The 19,387-nt window shown below is 40.2% G+C and overlaps 1 protein-coding gene across 1 annotated transcript in view; it reads right to left on the reverse strand.

Annotated features, from left to right (window-relative positions):
• ADAMTS12 (ADAM metallopeptidase with thrombospondin type 1 motif 12) overlaps nt 1–19,387 on the reverse strand; it is a 1,263,798-nt gene that overhangs the window by 321,921 nt on the left and 922,490 nt on the right. The window lies entirely within an intron of this gene.

Genomic DNA, 19,387 nt, shown 5'->3' on the forward strand with positions numbered 1-19,387 from the left:
TTGCTGATGGAAGGAGGTTTGCACTCAAAATCTCACAATACATGGCCCCATTCATTCTTTCATGTACACAGATCAGTCGTCCTGTTGCCTTTGCAGAGAAACAGCCCCAAAGCATGATGTTGCCACCCCCATGCTTCACAGTAGGTATGGTGTTCTTTGGTTGCAACTCAGCATTCTCTCTCCTCCAAACACGACAAGTTGTGTTTCTACCAAACAGTTCTACTTTGGTTTCATCTGACCATATGACATTCTCCCAATCTGCTTCTGGATCATCCAAATGCTCTCTAGCATACTTCAGACGGGCCCGGACATGTACTGGCTTAAGCAGGGGGACAGGTCTGGCACTGCAGGATCTGAGTCCCTGGCTGCGTAGTGTGTTACTGATGGTAGCCTTTGTTACGTTGGTCCCAGCTCTCTGCAGGTCATTCACTAGGTCCCCCCCGTGTGGTTCTGTGATGTGTGCTCACTGTTCTTGTGATTATTTTGACCCCACGGGGTGAGATCTTGCGTGGAGCCCCAGATCGTGGGAGATTATCAGTGGTCTTGTATGTCTTCCATTTTCTAATTATTGCTCCCACAGTTGATTTCTTCACAACAAGCTGCTTGTCTATTGCAGATTCAGTCCTCATAGCCTGGTACAGGTCTACAATTTTGTTTCTGGTGTCCTTCGACAGTTCTTTGGTCTCCACCATAGTGGAGTTTGGAGTGTGACTGTTTAAGGTTGTGGACAGGTGTCTTTTATACTGATAACAAGTTCAAACAGGTGCCATTAATACAGGTAATGAGTGGAGGACAAAGGAGCCTCTTAAAGAAGAAGATACAGGTCTGTGAGAGCCAGAAATCTTGCTTGTTTGTAGGTGACCAAATACTTATTTTCCACCATAATTTGCATATAAATTATTTCCAAATCAGACAATGTGATTGTCTGGATTTGTTTCCACATTTTGTCTCTCATAGTTGAGGTATACCTATGATGAAAATTACAGGCCTCTCTCATCTTCTTAAGTGGGAGAACTTGCACAATTGGTGGCTGACTGAATACTTTTTTGCCCCACTGTAATTTGAAAGGGAAGACTACCCTGTTTGCTTCAAATGGGCATCTATTGTCCATGTAAGGCTGAGATAAAGGGGCCGATTTATCAAGTGTCGAATGGCCCCTGATGCACCTGTTTCCGCACGAGCCTTCAGGCTTGCCAGAAACAGCAGTTATCAAGCAGCGGTCTTAAGACTGTTGCTCCTTAACTGGTCCGCTGCCTCTGAGGCTGAGGTTTGCAATCCGCCCAGTCCTATACAATCGGGTTCATTGACACCCCCTACTAGTGGCTGATTGGCCGTAAAACTGCAGGGGGTGGCATTGCACAAGCAGTTCACTAGAACTGCTTGTGCAATGTTAAATGCCGACAGCATATGCTGTCGACATTCAGTGATGTATGTGGGACGATACGATACAGCAGAAAGCACTCCATCTACACTACAACTCCCACAGAAAGCACTCCCTCTACACTACAACTCCCACAGAGAGCAATCCCTCTAAACGACAACTCCCACAGAAAGCAGTCCATCTGCACTACAACTCCCTCTGCACTACAACTCCCACAGAAAGCACTCTTGTGCAATGATAAAAATGCATAGGACAGCAATGTTAAATGCCGACAGCATATGCTGTCGGCATTCAGTGATGTCTGTGGGACGATACGCTACAGCAGAAAGCACTCCATCTACACTACAACTCCCACAGAAAGCACTCCCTTTACACTACAACTCCCACAGAAAGCAATCACACTACACAACAACTCCCACAGAAAGCAATCGCTCTGCACTACAACTCTCACAGAAAGCAATCCCACTACACTACAACTCCCACAGAAAGCACTCCCTCTACACTACAACTCCCACAGAAAGCACTCCTCTACACTACAACTTCCACAGAAAACAATCCATCAACACTACAACTCCCACAGAAAGCAATCCCACTACACTACAACTCCCACAGAAAGCACTCCCTCTGCACTACAAATTCCACAGAAAGCAATCCTTCTACACTACAACTCCCACAGAAAGCACTCCCTCTACACTACAACTCCCACAGAAAGCACTCGCTCTACACTACAACTCCCACAGAAAGCAATCCCTCTACACTACAACTCCCACAGAAAGCAATCCCTCTACACTACAACTCCCACAGAAAGCACTCCCTCTGCACTACAACTTCCACAGAAAGCAATCCTTCTACACTACAACTCCCACAGAAAGCACTCCCTTTACACTACAACTCCCGCAGAAAGCACTCCCTCTACACTACAACATAAAGCACAAATTTTTTCTTTCATGATCCAGATCATATATATTGCTTGTAATTGGCTGACCAATGTGTTGAGATAGCTCCTAAGAGTGAATTGCTGCTTCTTCAACAAATGATACCAAGAGAATGACGCAAATTATTTAATAGAAGTAAATTGGAAAGTTGTTAAAAATTGTATTCTCTATCTAAATCATGAAAGAAAAAAATGGGGGTTTGTGTCCCTTTAACTTTCCTAGCAGACAACAAGGTATTTAGTATGTACATGCATTTGCCTAAAAAAAATTCATATGACGTTTCAGTGATTTCATATTTAATTAAAACTCAAGATGCCAATATGTCATTTTAATGTATGCATTTTTATTTATTTAAAGCATTTTTATTTCCCTGAAGTATAATTAAGGAAAATTAGATTTTTCAGCTCATGCTTGATATATGTGAGTAAATATCTATTATATCAAATATCATGTATCATTTTGTAAATGTAATATCCAAAAATCAATGAGTGGAAACACCACTAGCAACTTACTTTTGCAAGCATGGAAAATGGATTGGCCAAGTCTATCAGTTTAATCAAAGTCTACATTTTTTGATGTATTAGAATGATCTTTATCAATGTAACTATTTCACTTTTTATATATATTATAGTTGCAAGGAAGCAAAGCTAGAGTTAAAGTTTGTGTGATTATTCACTGTCAAACCCTGGTTTTCATATGGTAGCAATTTTGGATTGTGTGAATTAGTTTATTTGAAACTTCAGCAAATAAAAATGCAGAAAACTTAAAGTAAATCATTTTTGCAGTAATTAAGTGTTAAAAAAATGTATGTTTTCTCATCACTTAATAAAAAAAATAAGCAGTCAAATTTACAGCAAAAAGCACAATTTGGCCTGCAGATAGAATTGGTTGTCTAGCAGGTGTTTTTTTGTGAGAAAACAAGCAGTGGTTCCCTTCCCAAGACATAAAGGTTTAAATTTCCTTATTTTTATAAATTTTGACCATGCTCAGTAGAAGCAAACAGCTATAAAAGTAAATGGACATGCTTAATATCAATTTGGAAGCAGTGGAATGTGGGAGTTGTAGTGTAGAGGGATTGCTTTCTGTGGGAGTTGAAGTGCAGAGGGAGTGCTTTCTGTGGGAGTTGAAGTGCAGAGGGAGTGCTTTCTGTGGGAGTTGAAGTGCAGAGGGAGTGCTTTCTGTGGAAGTTGTAGTGCAGAGGGAGTGCTTTCTGTGGGAGTTGTAGTGCAGAGGGATTGCTTTCTGTATGCGTTGTAGTACAGAGGGAGTGCTTTCTGTGGGAGTTGTAGTGCAGAGGGAGTGCTTTCTGTGGGAGTTGTAGTGCAGAGGGAGTGCTTTCTGTGGAAGCTGTAGAGCAGAGGGAGTGCTTTCTGTGGGAGTTGTAGTACAGAGGGAGTGCTTTCTGTGGGAGTTGTAGTGTAGATGGAGTGCTTTCTGTGGGAGTTGTAGTGCAGAGGGATTGCTTTCTGTATGAGTTGTAGTTTAGAGGGAGTGCTTTCTGTGGGAGTTGTAGTGCAGAGGGAGTGTTTACTGTGGGAGTTGTTGTGCAGAGGGATTGCTTTCTGTGGGAGTTGTAGTGCAGAGGAATTGCTTTCTGTATGCGTTGTAGTTTAGAGGGAGTGCTTTCTGTGGGAGTTGTAGTGCAGAGGGATTGCTTTCTGTGGGAGTTGTTGTGTAGAGGGATTGCTTTCTGTGGGAGTTGTAGTGCAGAGCGATTGCTTTCTGTGGCCTGCAGAAAGGCGGAGGAATCGCTGGTCCGGCTTTCACAAAGAAAAGATGAGTATTTTAACAAAACCGGTGAAATGTAAACTTTGATGAATGAAAGTTCCCCTGTTTTTAGTAGGATTTTAAAAAAACGGGCACACATTCATCAAAGTTTACGCTCATTTTAACTAAGCAAGCTGATCTATAGCAAAACACAAATGCTATTTGGTTTAAATGTATTTACAGTTTTACATCTCATATGCTGTCTAAAGTAATCACGTACAATGTCAATGTCTACGTAACAGCTATAATGAGATTAGGGTGTATTTATCCATTTTTAATTAACTTACAAATTACATTCTTAATTATATAATTTCCTCATGAAAATGTATTTTCCAAGCATTTGTGTGAGAACTTAAAGGGATAGAAAGGTCAAAATTAAAATATGCATAGTCCCATTTCAAGTTTAAATAGAATACTTTTTGCAGTATTCTTCCATTTGTAAAAAAGCATCTAGTAACAGTTATCAAGAATTCAGCTGCATATGCATATATGCTACATGTGACTAGAGGATTAGATTTTAAACACCATGGGGCATATGTATCAAGCTCCGTATGGAGCTTGATGCCAGGTGTTTCTGGTGAGCCTGCAGGCTCGCTAGAATCAGCAGTTACGAAGCAGCGGTCACAAAGACCGCTGCTCCATAACCTGTCCGCCTGCTCTGAGCAGGCGGACACACATCGCCGGAAATCAACCCGATCGAGTATGATCGGGTTGATTGACACCCCCCTGCTGGCGGCCGATTGGCCGCGAGTCTGCAGGGGGCGGCGTTGCACCAGCAGCTCTTGTGAGCTGCTGGTGCAATGCTGAATACGGCAAGTGCATTGCTCGCCGTATTCAGCGAGGTCTGTTGGACCTGATCCTCAGTGTCGGATCAGGTCCGCCAGACCTTGATAAATATGGGCCCATGCGTGCTAAGAGAGCTGGTGGAGGTGTGTACTGCATTTTTGCTTATGGAAATTTAATGCAATAATGTTTCTATTTAAAACTGAAATGCATTCATGTACATTTAAATTTTGACAGTTCTGTCCCTTTAAATTTTGGCATATTGGAACAAGAAAGACTAAATTAAACTTTAATGATTCGCTTAAAATTAGAATTTTTTTTTAATTTAATTCTATTATCAAACGTAGATTTTTTTTTAGTATCCTTTGAAACTTAGCTCTTTTCTATGAGAGCATGGGGGTAGGCTGAGGAGTGTACGCACGTCTCAAGAGCTATATGCATCATTTTGACACTATTGAACCTACCTACAGCAAAATAGCTAAGTTTCAACAAAGAATACTAAGGGAAAATTGTAAATTTGATGACAGAAGTAAATTGTAATATATTTATTTTTTAAACCAAATAAAACTTTGCCAGATTACGAGTGGAGAGCTATCAGTTACGCTTGAGCGTTTATCGCGGGTGTTTGCTCTTAAAGATATAAAGTCTCAGGTGTTTTAAAAAAAAAAAAAAAGGCAAAGGGATTTAACATTGAGATACATACATATACTGTACATGTCTAAAGATGGATATTTATGTGTGTGTATATATATGTTTATATGTGTGTTCATATGTATTTATTTGTGTAGTTATGTATTTACAGACATATAAACACATAAATACATATGCACACATATAAAGACATTTATAGAAGTGCATTGGAGCCCTTTGCAGTTAAACGGAAAGTCAAGTCCCAAAAAATCTTTCAGAATTTAAATAAGAAATGTAATTTTAAACAACTTTCCAATTTACTTTTATCATCAATTTTGCTTTGTTCTCTTGGTATTCTTAGTTGAAAGCTAAACCTAGGAGGTTCATATGCTAATTTCTTAGACTGCCTCTAATCTGAATGCATTTTGACCACTAGAGGGCATTCGTTCATGTGTTTAATATAGATAACATTGAACTCATGCGCGTGAAGTTACCCTGGAGTGAGCACTGATTGGATAAAATGCAAGTCTGTCAAAACAACTGAAACAAGGGGGCAGTCTGCAGAGGCTTAGATGCAAGGTAATTACAGAGGTAAAATGTGTATTAATATAACTGTTGGTTATGCAAAACTGGGGAATGGGTAATAAAGGGATTATCTTTCTTTTTAAACAACAAAAATAATTCTGGTGTTGACTGTCCCTTTAAGTAACTGAAAACATGTAAAAACATATTTATGCAATATTCATATTTAATAAAGTGTTATACTGTGTAGTTAATGTAAATATTTCACATTCCAATGTTCTGCACATAGCATAATATGTTCTAAGTATTTATACATGGATATTCATATATATATATATTGCAAAACTTGAGATGAATCCAACGGACGGTCTCCGCAGTGCAAAAGGATTCAACACATGTCCGGTTTGAACACCATTGAAAAAGGCTCCTGTTAGAGCCGAAACGTCCGGTTTTTCTCCATCATTACCATTAAACGGATTGTTTCAAAGCCTGTTGTGCCTGCTGTGTCTTGAATCCTTTTGCACTGTGGAGACCGTCCGTTGGATTCATCTCAAGTTTTGCTGTATGTTCTTCTGTGGCAGAGCATCGGGTGGCTGAGTTGATAAAGTGTGTGCCGTATCAAATTGGAAGTTTATATATATATATATATATATATCTGTATATATCTATACCTATAGATAATCGTGTATGTGTATATATATATATATATATATATATATCTGTATATATCTATACCTATAGATAATCGTGTGTATATATATATATATATATATATATATATATATAGATATATATTGTACAAAATACCATCAGATATATGTAGAAATATGTATTTATGAATAAATATAAAATATTCTGCAATGTGAAGAACATTGGATTGTAAAATATTTAAATTTTCATGTCAGGTTAGCGCACATGAGAATATGCGATCGGGCTTGCGCTCGAGTTGGGTGTTAGTTTATTTTTCCATATTTTGTTTCCCAGTTTTTTACTCCATTGACTTCTATGGGGGAATACATGAACACGCATGCATATATTGAAAGTTCAGCTTTTTGCACTTATCGTGTTAGCGTGAGAGCAAAAACATTTTACTTTCAATTCATAATACAAGTGCAACACATCGAGCGCAAAAAGCTTTCTTCTAGTGCAGTTAGCGCTCGAGCGGGAGTGTTCTCCACTCGTAATCTGGCCCTATATCATTTAAGTTTAATTTTGACTTCAATGTTTCTTTAAAGGGATATAAAATAAAAATTCTTACATGATTCATAGAGCATACAATTTTAAAAATGTTTTCAGTTTACTTCTTTTATCAACTATATTTTGTTCTCATGGGATTCTATGTTGACGAGCATACCTAGGTAGGTAGCATGCACGCCTGAAGCACTATATGGCAATAGTTTTGTAACAATGCATTTGAGCACTAAGGGCCTGATCCGATATGTAGCGTCGCCCGCAAAAGCCGGCGACGCCAAATTTTGCGCTGGTTTGGTATCACATATACGGCGTAACATAGAAGTTACACTCGTATATTTCTGGCTTCGGTCTTAGTTTTTTGGCCCATAGACAGGTATACCAAACCCGCGCAGTTTGGTATCCAATATACAGCGTAAGGACTTACGTGGCGAAAATGGAGAAATCTTACTCCATTTTCACCTTGCCACAAAATGCAGGCGTAGTAAGCCTTACGCTGAGTATTGGAGCCCCGTAGCTCCCTAAACTGCCTGCAAAATAACCTAACGCATGTGCAATGTCTATCTACCTGTCAACCGCAATCCCCCGCCGCAATCCCTAATAAAGTGTTTAACCCCTAAACTGCCACTCCCGGACCCCGCCACCACCTACATTAAACGTCTAACCCCCTAATGTGATCCCCCTACACCGCCGCCACCTACATTAAAATTATTAACCCCTAATGTAATCCCCCTACACCGCCGCCATCTATATTAAAATTATTACCCCCTAATGTGAGCCCCCTACCCCTCCGCCACCTATTTAACTACATTACCCCCTAATCTAATCCCCCTGCACTGCTGCCACCTATTTTAAATATATTACCCCCTAATCTAATCCCCCTACACCGCCGCCACCTATTTTAACTATATTACCCCCTTATCTAATCCCCCTACCCCGCCGCCACCTATATTAAAATGATTAACCCCTATTCTGATCCCCCTACACCGCCGCCACCTATAATAAATGTATTACCCCTTAAAATACTAAAATGTCCCTACCCTAAACTAAATTACAAATAGCCCTGAAAAGGGCCTTTTGCGGGGCATTGCCCCAAAGTAACCAGCTCTATTACCAGCCCTTAAAAGGGCCTTTTGCAGGGCATTGCCCCAAAGTAACCAGCTCTATTACCAGCCCTTAAAAGGGCCTTTTGCGGGGCATTGTCCCAAAGTAATCAGCTCTTTTACCTGTAATCTGACCCCCCCTACACCGCCGCCACCTATATTAAATATATTAACCCCTAATCTAATCCCCCTACACCGCCGCCACCTATATTAAATATATTAACCGCTAATCTGACCCCCCCTACACCGCCGCCACCTATATTAAGGGCTAGATTTATTATAGCTGAGGCGTACAGGGGCGCGTATACGCGCCCCTGTACGCCTCAGCTTGCCTGTGGCGGGGCGAAATTACCCGCAGGTATTTGGCATTGCACACGAGCGCAATTTTGCGCTCGTGTGCAATCCTGCCCGCGCACAGCCAATCACCCGCGGGCAGGAGCTGTCAATCTCGACCGAGGAGATTGAATTTCGCCAGTTTAGAGGTGGCGAGCAGCTTAGGGAAGCAGCGGTCTTGTGACCGCTGCTTGATAAATCACTGCGAGCAAGTTCTATATTATATAGTAACTATATTAACCCTATCTTACCCTAACACCCCTAACTTAATTATTATTGCAATAAATCTAAATAATATTAATCTTATTAACTAAAATATTCCTATTTAAAACTAAATACTTACCTATAAAATAAACCTTAAGATAGCTACAATATAATTAATAATTACATTGTAGCTATTTTAGGGTTTATATTTATTTTACAGGTAACTTGGTATTTATTTTAACTAGGTACAATAGCTATTAAATAGTTAATAACTATTTAATAGCTACCTAGTTAAAATAATTACCAATTTACCTGTAAAATAAATCCTAACCTAAGTTACAAATAGACATACACTATCAATAAATTAATTAAACAAACTAGAATTATCTAAACTAAAATATAATTAAATACACTAAACTCAATTACAAAAACAAACAAACACTAAATTACAAAAAATAAAAAAAGATTATAAGAATTTTAAGCTAATTACACCTAATCTAAGCCCCCTAATAAAATAACAAAGCCCCCCAAAATAAAAAAATGTCCCTACCCTAAACTAAATTACAAAAAATAATCAGCTCTATTACCAGCCCTTAAAAGGGCCTTTTGTGGGGAATTGCCCCAAAGTAATCAGCTCTTTTACTTGTGGAAAAAAAGAACAACCCCCCCATTACAACCCACCACCCACACACCCCTACTCTAAAATCCACCCTTATCCCCCCTTAAAAAAACCTAAGTCTAACCCCCAAGTGCTCCATACCTGTCCTGAAGACCGGCGGAGAATGTCCTGTTCCAGGCGGAGAAGTCTTCTTCCAGGCGACGACCTCTTCTTCCTCCAGGAACCCGGCGCGGAGCGGAGGAGTTGAAGACCGATGACCGAGGAGCTGAAGACCGTCCTCTCTGGAACTGAAGACCGGCGATGCAGGAACTGAAGATCGGCGACGCTGGAACTGAAGACCGGAGTCATGGAGCGTGGAGGATCCTCTTCATACGATTGCCGCCGTACACTGAATCGGAATTCAAGGTACGCGATTAAAAATGGCGTCCCTTGAATTCCTATTGGCTGATTTGAGCCTTCAAATTCAAATCAGCCAATCGGATGAAAGCTACTTTAATTCTATTGGCTGATTTGAATAGCCAATAGAATAAGAGCTACTGTAATTCTATTGGCTATTCTAATAAAAAAATGACTCACTGTATTGCTATATTTGCTTTATTGTGGTGGTCTGAAACCTGCAATATCTCTATGGCAGGCCTGTGTATAAATGTGTTATGCTGGGACCAGTAGGGAATTGCTACTCTGCAGCTCACTAACTTTGTGTTCAGCATTTGCAAAGGTTAAAAACATAGGCCAAAATCACAATCTTTCTGATGCCTGCTCCTGATATTGAGGTTTCAGTTTCAGACAATGTTGCCAAAGTGTTTTTCAAGTAATCGTAATCCCAAATGGATTTGATTGAAAATCTGCAGAAAATGTGTTTTTGGTTGTTAAAGGGACAGTCAAATAAAAATGAAACTTTCATGATTCAGATAGTGCATGCATTTTTAACCCCTTAGTGACCAGAGCACTTTTCCATTTGTTGACCGTTTGGGACCAAGGCTATTTTTACATTTGTGTGGTGTTTGTGTTTAGCTGTAATTTTCCTCTTACTCATTTACTGTACCCACACATATTATATACCGTTTTTCTCGCCATTAAATGGACTTTCTAAAGATACAAGTATTTTCATCATATCTTATAATTTACTATTAAAAAATTAATAAGAGGAAAAAATGGAAAAAAAACAATTTTTTCAAACTTTGACCCCCAAAATCTGTTGCACATCTACAACCACCAAAAAACACCCACGCTAAATAGTTTCTAAATTTTGTCCTGAGTTTAGAAATACCCAATGTTTACATGTTCTTTGCTTTTTTTGCAAGTTATAGGGCACTAAATAAAAGTAGCACTTTGCTATTTCCAAACCAATTTTTTTCAAAATTAGCGCTAGTTACATTGGGACACTGATATCTTTCAGGAATCCCTGAATATCCCTTGACATGTATATATATATTTTTAGAAGACATCCCAAAGTATTGATCTAGGCCCATTTTGGTATATTTCATGCCACCATTTCACCGCCAAATGCGATCAAATTAAAAAAAATTTCACTTTTTCACAAATTTTTTCACAAACTTTAGGTTTCTCACTGAAATTATTTACAAACAGCTTGTGCAATTATTGCACAAATGGTTTTAAATGCTTCTCTGGGATCCCCTTTGTTCAGAAATAGCTGACATATATGGCTTTTCCGTTGCTTTTTGGTAATTCGAAGGCCGCTAAATGCCACTACGCACCACACGTGTATTATGCGCAGCAGTGAAGGGGTTAATTAGGGAGCATGTAGGGAGCTTGTAGGGTTAATTTTAGCTTTAGTGTAGTGTAGTAAACAACCCCAAGTATTGATCTAGGCCCATTTTGGTATATTTCATGCCACCATTTCACCGCCAAATGCGATCAAATTAAAACAAACTTTAAATATTTCACAATTTTAGGTTTCTCACTGAAATTATTTATAAACAGCTTGTGCAATTATGGCACAAATTGTTGTAAATGCTTCTCTGGGATCCCCTTTGTTCAGAAATAGCAGACATATATGGCTTTGGCGTTGCTTTTTGGTAGTTAGAAGGTCGCTAAATGCCGCTGCGCATCACACGTATTTTATGTCTAACAGTGAAGGAGTTAATTAGGTAGCTTGTAGGGAGCTTGCAGGGTTAATTTTAGCTTTAGTGTAGAGATCAGCCTCCCACCTGACACATCCCACCCCCTGATCCCTCCCAAACAGCTCCCTTCCCTCCCCCACCCGACAATTGTCCCCGCCATCTTAAGTACTGGCAGAAAGTCTGCCAGTACTAAAATAAAAGTTTTTTGGGGGGTTTTAGGTTTTTAAAAAAAAATAAAAAAAAATTCTTCTGCTGTGTAGGACCCCCCTTAGCCCCCAACCTCCCTGATCCCCCCCCAAACCGCTCTTTAACCCCCCCCCTCTGCCTTCATTGTGCAGCATATTGGGTACTGGCAGCTGTCTGCCAGTACCCAGTTTGAAAAATAATAATGCATTTTATTTTTTTTATTTTATTAAATATGTTCTTTATTTCTGTAGTGTAGCTGCCCCCCCCCTCAACATCCAACCCCCCACCCTCTCCCAGATGCCTTGATTTTAAAATCCCACCCTCCCCAGTCCTCTCTCCCACCCTCCAGATCTACAGCATATTGATGCTGAAACGGATCTCACGTGCACGTGCGCGGCTCTCGTGCACGCGCCCGTGCACACTCTCGCACCCGCACAAGATCCCTCCCCCGTCCTCCACCAATGACTGCCCACCCGCCTCCCTGGATGAGCTCCCACCCACCAACGATAACGGCCATCGATAGCCGATGCAGAGAGGGCCACAGAGTGGCTCTCTCTGCATCGGATGGCTAAAAACAGTTATTGCAGGATGCCTCAATATTGAGGCATCACTGCAATAACATGAAAGCAGCTGGAAGCTATCAGGATCGCTTCCACTGCTTTCAAAGACCAACGACGTATGGGGTACGTCCTTGGTCATTAACTGCATTTTTTTGCAGGACGTACCCCATACGTCGTTGGTCGTTAAGGGGTTAAACAACTTTATAATTTACTTTTAGCATCAAATTTGCTTTGTTCTCTTGGTATTGTTTGTTGAAAGCCTAACCTAGGTAGGCTCATATGCTAATTTCTAAGCCTTTGAAGGCTGCCACTTATCTTAGTTAATTTTGACAGTTTTTCACAGCTAGACAGCGCTAGTTTATGTGTGCCATATAGATAACATTGTGCTCACTCCCGTGGAGTTACTTATGAGAGGGCACTGATTGGCTAAAATGCAAGCCTGTCAAAATAACTGAAATGGGGGCAATCTGCAGAGGCTTAGATACAAGGTAATCACAGAGGCAAAAAGTATATTAATATAACCATGGTAGTTATGCAAAACTGGGGAATGGGTACTAAAGGGATTATCTATCTTTTTAAACAATACAAATTTTGGAGTGACCTGTCCCTTTAAGTTCTTGTTACCTGAGTTTAAATTGGAAATTGAAACAAAACTAACAAATACAATGGTCATTTGGCATATATATATATATATATATATATATATATATATATATATATATATATATATATATATACAGTATCTCACAAAAGTGTGTACACCCCTCACATTTTTGTAAATATTTTATTATATTGTTTCATGTGACAACACTGAAGAAATGACAATTGGCTACAATGTAAAGTAGTGAGTAGACAGCCTGTATAACAGTGTAAATTTGCTGTACCCTCAAAATAACTCAACACACAGCCATTAATGTCTAAACCATTGGCAACAAAAGTGAGTACACCCCTAAGTGGAAATGTACAAATTGGGCCCAATTAGCCATTTTCCCTCCCTGGTGTCATGTGACTCTTAGTGTCACAAGGTCTCATGTGTGAATGGGGAGCAGTTGTGTTAAATTTGGTGTTATCACTCTCACACTCTCTCATACTGGTCCCTGGAAGTTCAACATGGCACCTCATGGAAAAGAACTCTCTGAGGATCTGAAAAAAAGAATTGTTTGTCTACATAAAGATGGCTTTGGCTGTAACACGATTGCCAAGACCCTGAAACTGAGCTGCAGCACGGTGGGCAAGACCATACAGCGGTTTCACAAGACAGGTTCCATTCAGAACAGCCCTCGCCATGGTCGACCAAAAAAGTTGAGTACACAAGCTCAGCGTCATATCCAGAGGTTGTCTTTGGGATATTGATGTATGAGTGCTGCCAGCACTGCTGCAACGCTTGAAGGTGTGGGGGGTCAGCCTGTCAGTGCTCAGACCATATGCCACACACTGCATCAAATTGATCTGCATGGCTGTCGTCCCAGAAGGAAGCCTCTTCTAAGTAAGCCTGCAAACAGTTTGCTGAAGACAAGCAGACTTAAGACATGGATTAATGGAACCATGTCCTGTGGTCTGATGAGACCAAGATAAACTTATTTGGTTCAGATGGTGTCAAGTGTGTGTGGTGGCAACCAGGTGAGGAGTACAAAGACAAGTGTGTCTTGCCTACAGTCAAGCATGGTGGAGGGAGTGTCATGGTCTGGGCCTGCATGACTGCTGCCGGCTCTGGGGAGCTACAGTTCATTGAGGGAACCATGCATGCCAAAATGTACTGTGACATACTGAAGCAGAGCATGATCCCCCTCCCTTTGGAGACTGGGCCGCAGGGCAGTATTCCAACATGATAACAACCCCAAGCACACCCCCAAAACAACCACTGCCTTGCTAAACAAGCTGAGGGTAAAGGTGATGGACTGGCCAAGCATGTCTCCAGACCTAAACCCTATTGAGCATCTGTGGGGCATCCTCAAATGGAAGGTGGGGGAGTGCAAGGTCTCTAACATCCACCAGCTCTATGATGTTGTCATGGAGGAGTGGAAGAGGACTCCAGTGGCAACCTGTGAAGCTCTGGTGAACTCCATGCCCAAAAGGGTTAAGGCAGTGCTGGAAAATAATGGTGGCCACACAAAAGATTGATGGTATTTGCAACTTGATCATCTGCAGGGTTACAGGTGAGTGTCATCATCAGGGTGTCTTCTTTCTTTTCTGTAGTTTTGTTACTGTCAAGTAGTACCTGTTGATTATCCTTTTGTTGCGGCTTTCTTTCAGTATTCTGTTGGTGTACCCCCTGGTGCGGAATTGTTGTTCCAACTCTTCAAGTTGTTTGTCTCTGTTACTTATCTCCGTAAGTAACAGAGACTAACAACTTGAAGAGTTGGAACAACAATTCCGCACCAGGGGTACACCAACAGAATACTGAAAGAAAGCCGCAAAATAAGTGAGGATAATCAACAGGTACTACTTGACAGTAACAAAACTACAGAAAAGAAAGAAGACACCCTGACGATGACACTCACCTATACTTCTGGAGATGATCAAGTTGCAAATACCATCAGAAAGTTTTGGCCAATAGTGGAAACAGATGGTACTTTACCCTTTAAAATCCAAATACTACCCAGGATAGGTTATAGAAGAGCAAAATCACTTAGGGACCAACTCATCCACACTGATCCGCGCCCCTGCTACACTGGTGGCACATGGCTCCAACAGAATAAAGGCTGCTATAGATGCCTGGGCTGTACGACATGCAACGGGATGACCACAGGGAAATATTTTAACCATCCATACAAAAACAAAACAAAAAATTCTCAAGCATAAGTCACATGTACAACTACCCACACTGTTTATATGCTACATTTTCCATGTGGGAAATTTTACGTAGGGAAAACAATTGACACCATCAGAATCAGAATGGCCAACCATCGAGCAGCTATAAGGGCAGCGCTGGACAAGAAAGAATCCGAACAACAATAATTGATGGAATAAGAAAATTCCACATAGATATATCCCCCCACTAGTAATTTGATAACACAATATAGTGTATACCTGTCATTTCTTTGTACGACTTCAGCCTCACAGAGTATAGCATATTCACATAGTTATGTATAAGATAAGCATGCTGTAATATATAGCTCTTTCCCCAATATTGTTCCCTACATGTATTGTGTATATATTATGTTACAATATCTTGTCACTTTGTTTTTAATACAGCATGCAGTGATAGCCTCCTGACATGCTGGAGCTGAGAGGCGTCCTGGTAACTATTGACTACCATTAAACGCAGGCGGAATACAGAACGCCAGAAAGACATGACGTCACTTCCGGGACGCCACCGGCTACGGTGAGGAGGCAGAACTGACAAGGTGGAGAGTTTAAAAGTTTGTTATTATTAAACTGTCTAAGGATGGGGGTAACCCCGAAACGTTACGGAAAATAAATAATTGTAGTATTTAAAGACCCAGTGAGTGCTGCCTTATTGCGGAGTGTATAGTATGCCATTGTATGCACCCTGGGCAGGAAAACAAAGGCTGCCTTGATTGCAGCAAGGAGGCTAGGAGTGCTACATCCTCTCAAAATTTATATATATATATATATATATATATATATATATATATATATATATATATATATATACAAAACACGGAAGGGGACTGCACTCTCATACCGGACTGGGTACACATCCCATGACCTGCAACATGCTCAGCCCTGGGTGCTCACCGGCAGTCACAGGAAGCTGTGCTGTCCCCAGATTCACAGGCAGTTAACCCAGACAGGTCTGGGTGCAAGAACCATAGGGAAAATTACAAAACAAATTAATACAACACACAGAGAAAGTCCAGCACTCACTTACAAGCTCTCAGCTAAGATTTAAAAGCAAAAATGGAAAGGTTAGTTACCGCATCTGGCCAAATGGGAAAAGCCCAGGTACCACGTCAAGGTCCTTTCCATTTTTGCTTTTAAATCTTAGCTGAGAGCTTGTAAGTGAGTGCTGGACTTTCTCTGTGTGTTGTATTAATTTGTTTTGTGCACCCAGACCTGTCTGGGGTTAACTGCCTGTGACTCTGGTTCTTGCACCCAGACCTTTCTGGGGTTAACTGCCTGTGACTCTGGGGACAGCACAGCTTCCTGTGAGTGCCGGTGAGCACCCAGGGCTGAGCATGTTGCAGGGTCATGGGATGTGTACCCAGTCCGGTATGAGAGTGCAGTCCCCTTCCGTTTTTTGTATATATCTAGGGTGATTACATAAGCCTGTGCACCCTTCCCTTGTTCCCAGTTTGTTTGGATTTGAGAGCTTGCATTGTGTGGCTGTTTTAGGGTCCCAGGTATTGGAAAGGACCTTGACGTGGTACCTGGGCTTTTCCCATTTGGCCAGATGCGGTAACTAACCTTTCCATTTTTGCTTTTAAATCTTAGCTGAGAGCTTGTAAGTGAGTGCAGGACTTTCTCTGTGTGTTATATATATATATATATATATATATATACTGCAGCCAGTGGCCTAGCACTCCTTCCACACTTGTATAGTGAATGCCTGGGTGCTGTCCTCAATGGGGAATATATCGACATTCTTTAATATGTGAAATTGAAAGTGTGAATAAAGAATATATATTGTTTAAAGTGCTGTGAGTGCCCTCCACTACATATCTGCTATATATATATATATATATATATATATATATATATATATATATATATATATATATATATATAATATATATATGTGCAGTAATTAACAATAAATCTATTTCAACATTGGCATTAAGCATTTGGTGGACATGTGTGTTGTAAAGCTAATACTGTAAGAGTGCTTGTTAATCATTTTTATAATAATTTGTTGAGTTTCAAGGGTTTCTCAGTTTTACAAGATTTTGGTTTACAATCAAGAAGAAGAATGCAGGAAATTAATATTTTGTGGAAGAAAGTTGATGCAAATATACACCATCTGCTATAAAGGATTTATAGCCATTTTTCACAATGGAGACACAAAAATATTATTAAATTTAACATTCACACTGTATATTTATTTTCTCTGAAGAATAACAGGACTATACAAAAATAATAATGTTTTAAAATGTTGGTAAAACCCTTTTTGCTGGATTACAAGTGGAGCGCAAAAATATTAGCAATATTGTGCACTAACACCGCTCAAATTAAATTAATAGCGCTTTTATTTTTGTGCTTACATTACAAGTTTAGAGTAATATATAAGTGCTTGAGCAAAAGTGCTCACATCCGGATGTCAGATAGCGCAAGTGCGCTAAATGCCTCACTAACGGCTAGATTACGAGTTTTTGTCGGTAAGGCTGTGCGGTGCTAACGAGCCTTTTTTTCTCACCGCTCACTTAAGACAACGCTGGTATTACAAGTTTTCTTCAAGCCGGCGTTAGCCTCAGAAAAGTGAGCGTTGATTAAAATTTAGCTCCACATCTCACTGTAATACCAGCGCTGCTTACGGTAGCGGTAAGCTGGCAAAACGTGCTTGTGCACGATTTCCCCATAGGAAACAATGGGGCTGAGCTGGCTAAAAATAAACCTAACACCTGCAAAAAAGCAGCGTTCAGCTCCTAACGCAGCCCCATTGTTTCCTATGGGGAAATGAATCTTATGTCTGCACCTAACACCCTAACATGAACCCCGAGTCTAAACACCCCTAATCTTACACTTATTAACCCCTAATCTGCCGCCCCCGACATCGTCACCACCTACATTATATTATTAACCGCTAATCTGCCACTCCGGACACTGCCGCCACCTACATTATACTTATGAACCCCTAATCTACTGCCTTCAACATCGCCGAACCCTACATTATATGTATTAACTCCTAATCTGCCCCCCCAACGTCGCCGCAACTATATTAAATTTATTAACCCCTAATCTGCCACTGCCAACGTCGCCGCCACTATAATAAATTTATTAACCCCTAAACCTAAGTCTAACCCTAACCCTAACACCCCCCTAACTGAAATATAATTTAAATACATCTAAATAAAATTACTACAATTAAATAAATTATTCCTATTTAAAACTAAATACTTACCGATAAAATAAACCCTAAGATAGCTACAATATAACTAATAGTTACAGTGTAGCTATTTTAGGATTTATTTTTTTATTTTAAGGCAAGTTTGTATTTATTTTAACTAGGTACAATAGTTATTAAATAGTTATTAACTATTTAATAACTTCCTAGTTAAAATAAGTACAAATTTACCTGTAAAATAAATTCTAACCTAAATTACAATTACACCTAACACTACACTATCATATAAATTAATTACATAAATTACCTACAATTAACTACAATTAAATTAAATAAACTAAAGTACAAAAACCCCCCACTAAATTACAGAAAATAAAAAAAGAATTACAATTTTTTAAACTAATTACACCTAATCTAATCCCCCTAATAAAAAAAAACCCCCCCAAAATAATAAAATTCCCTACCCTATATTAAATTACAAATAGCCCTTAAAAGGGCCTTTTGCGGGGCATTGCCCCAAAGTAATCAGCTCTTTTACCTGTAAAAAAAATACAATACTCCCCCAACATTAAAACCCACCACCCACACACCCAACCCTACTCTAAAACTAACTCAATCCCCCCTTAAAAAAACCTAACACTACCCCATTGAAGATAACCCTACCTTGAGCCGTCTTCACCCAGCCGGGCACAAGTGGACGTCCAGAGGGGCAGAAGTCTTCATCCGATCCGGCCAGAAGAGGACCTCCAGATGGGCAGAAGGCTTCATCCAGGCGGCATCTTCTATCTTCTTCCATCCGGAGCGGAGCGGGTCCATCTTGAAGACATCCGACGCGGAGCATCCTCTTCCATCCGACGGCGACTGAAGAATGAAGGTTCCTTTAAATGATGTCATCCAAGATGGCGCCCCTTCAATTCCGAATGGCTAATAGAATCCTATCAGCCAATCGGAATTAAGGTAGGAAAAAATCCTATTGGCTGATGCAATCAGCCAATAGGATTGATCTTGCATTCTATTGGTTGTTCCAATTAGCCAATATAATGCAAACTCAATCCTATTGGCTGATTGGATCCTCTGGGATAAGCTCTGTCTTTCCCTCCTTTTTAACTTGCTCACCCTTGGTG

Source organism: Bombina bombina, chromosome 2 (assembly GCF_027579735.1).
Source record: "Bombina bombina isolate aBomBom1 chromosome 2, aBomBom1.pri, whole genome shotgun sequence".
Taxonomy (NCBI): domain Eukaryota; kingdom Metazoa; phylum Chordata; class Amphibia; order Anura; family Bombinatoridae; genus Bombina; species Bombina bombina.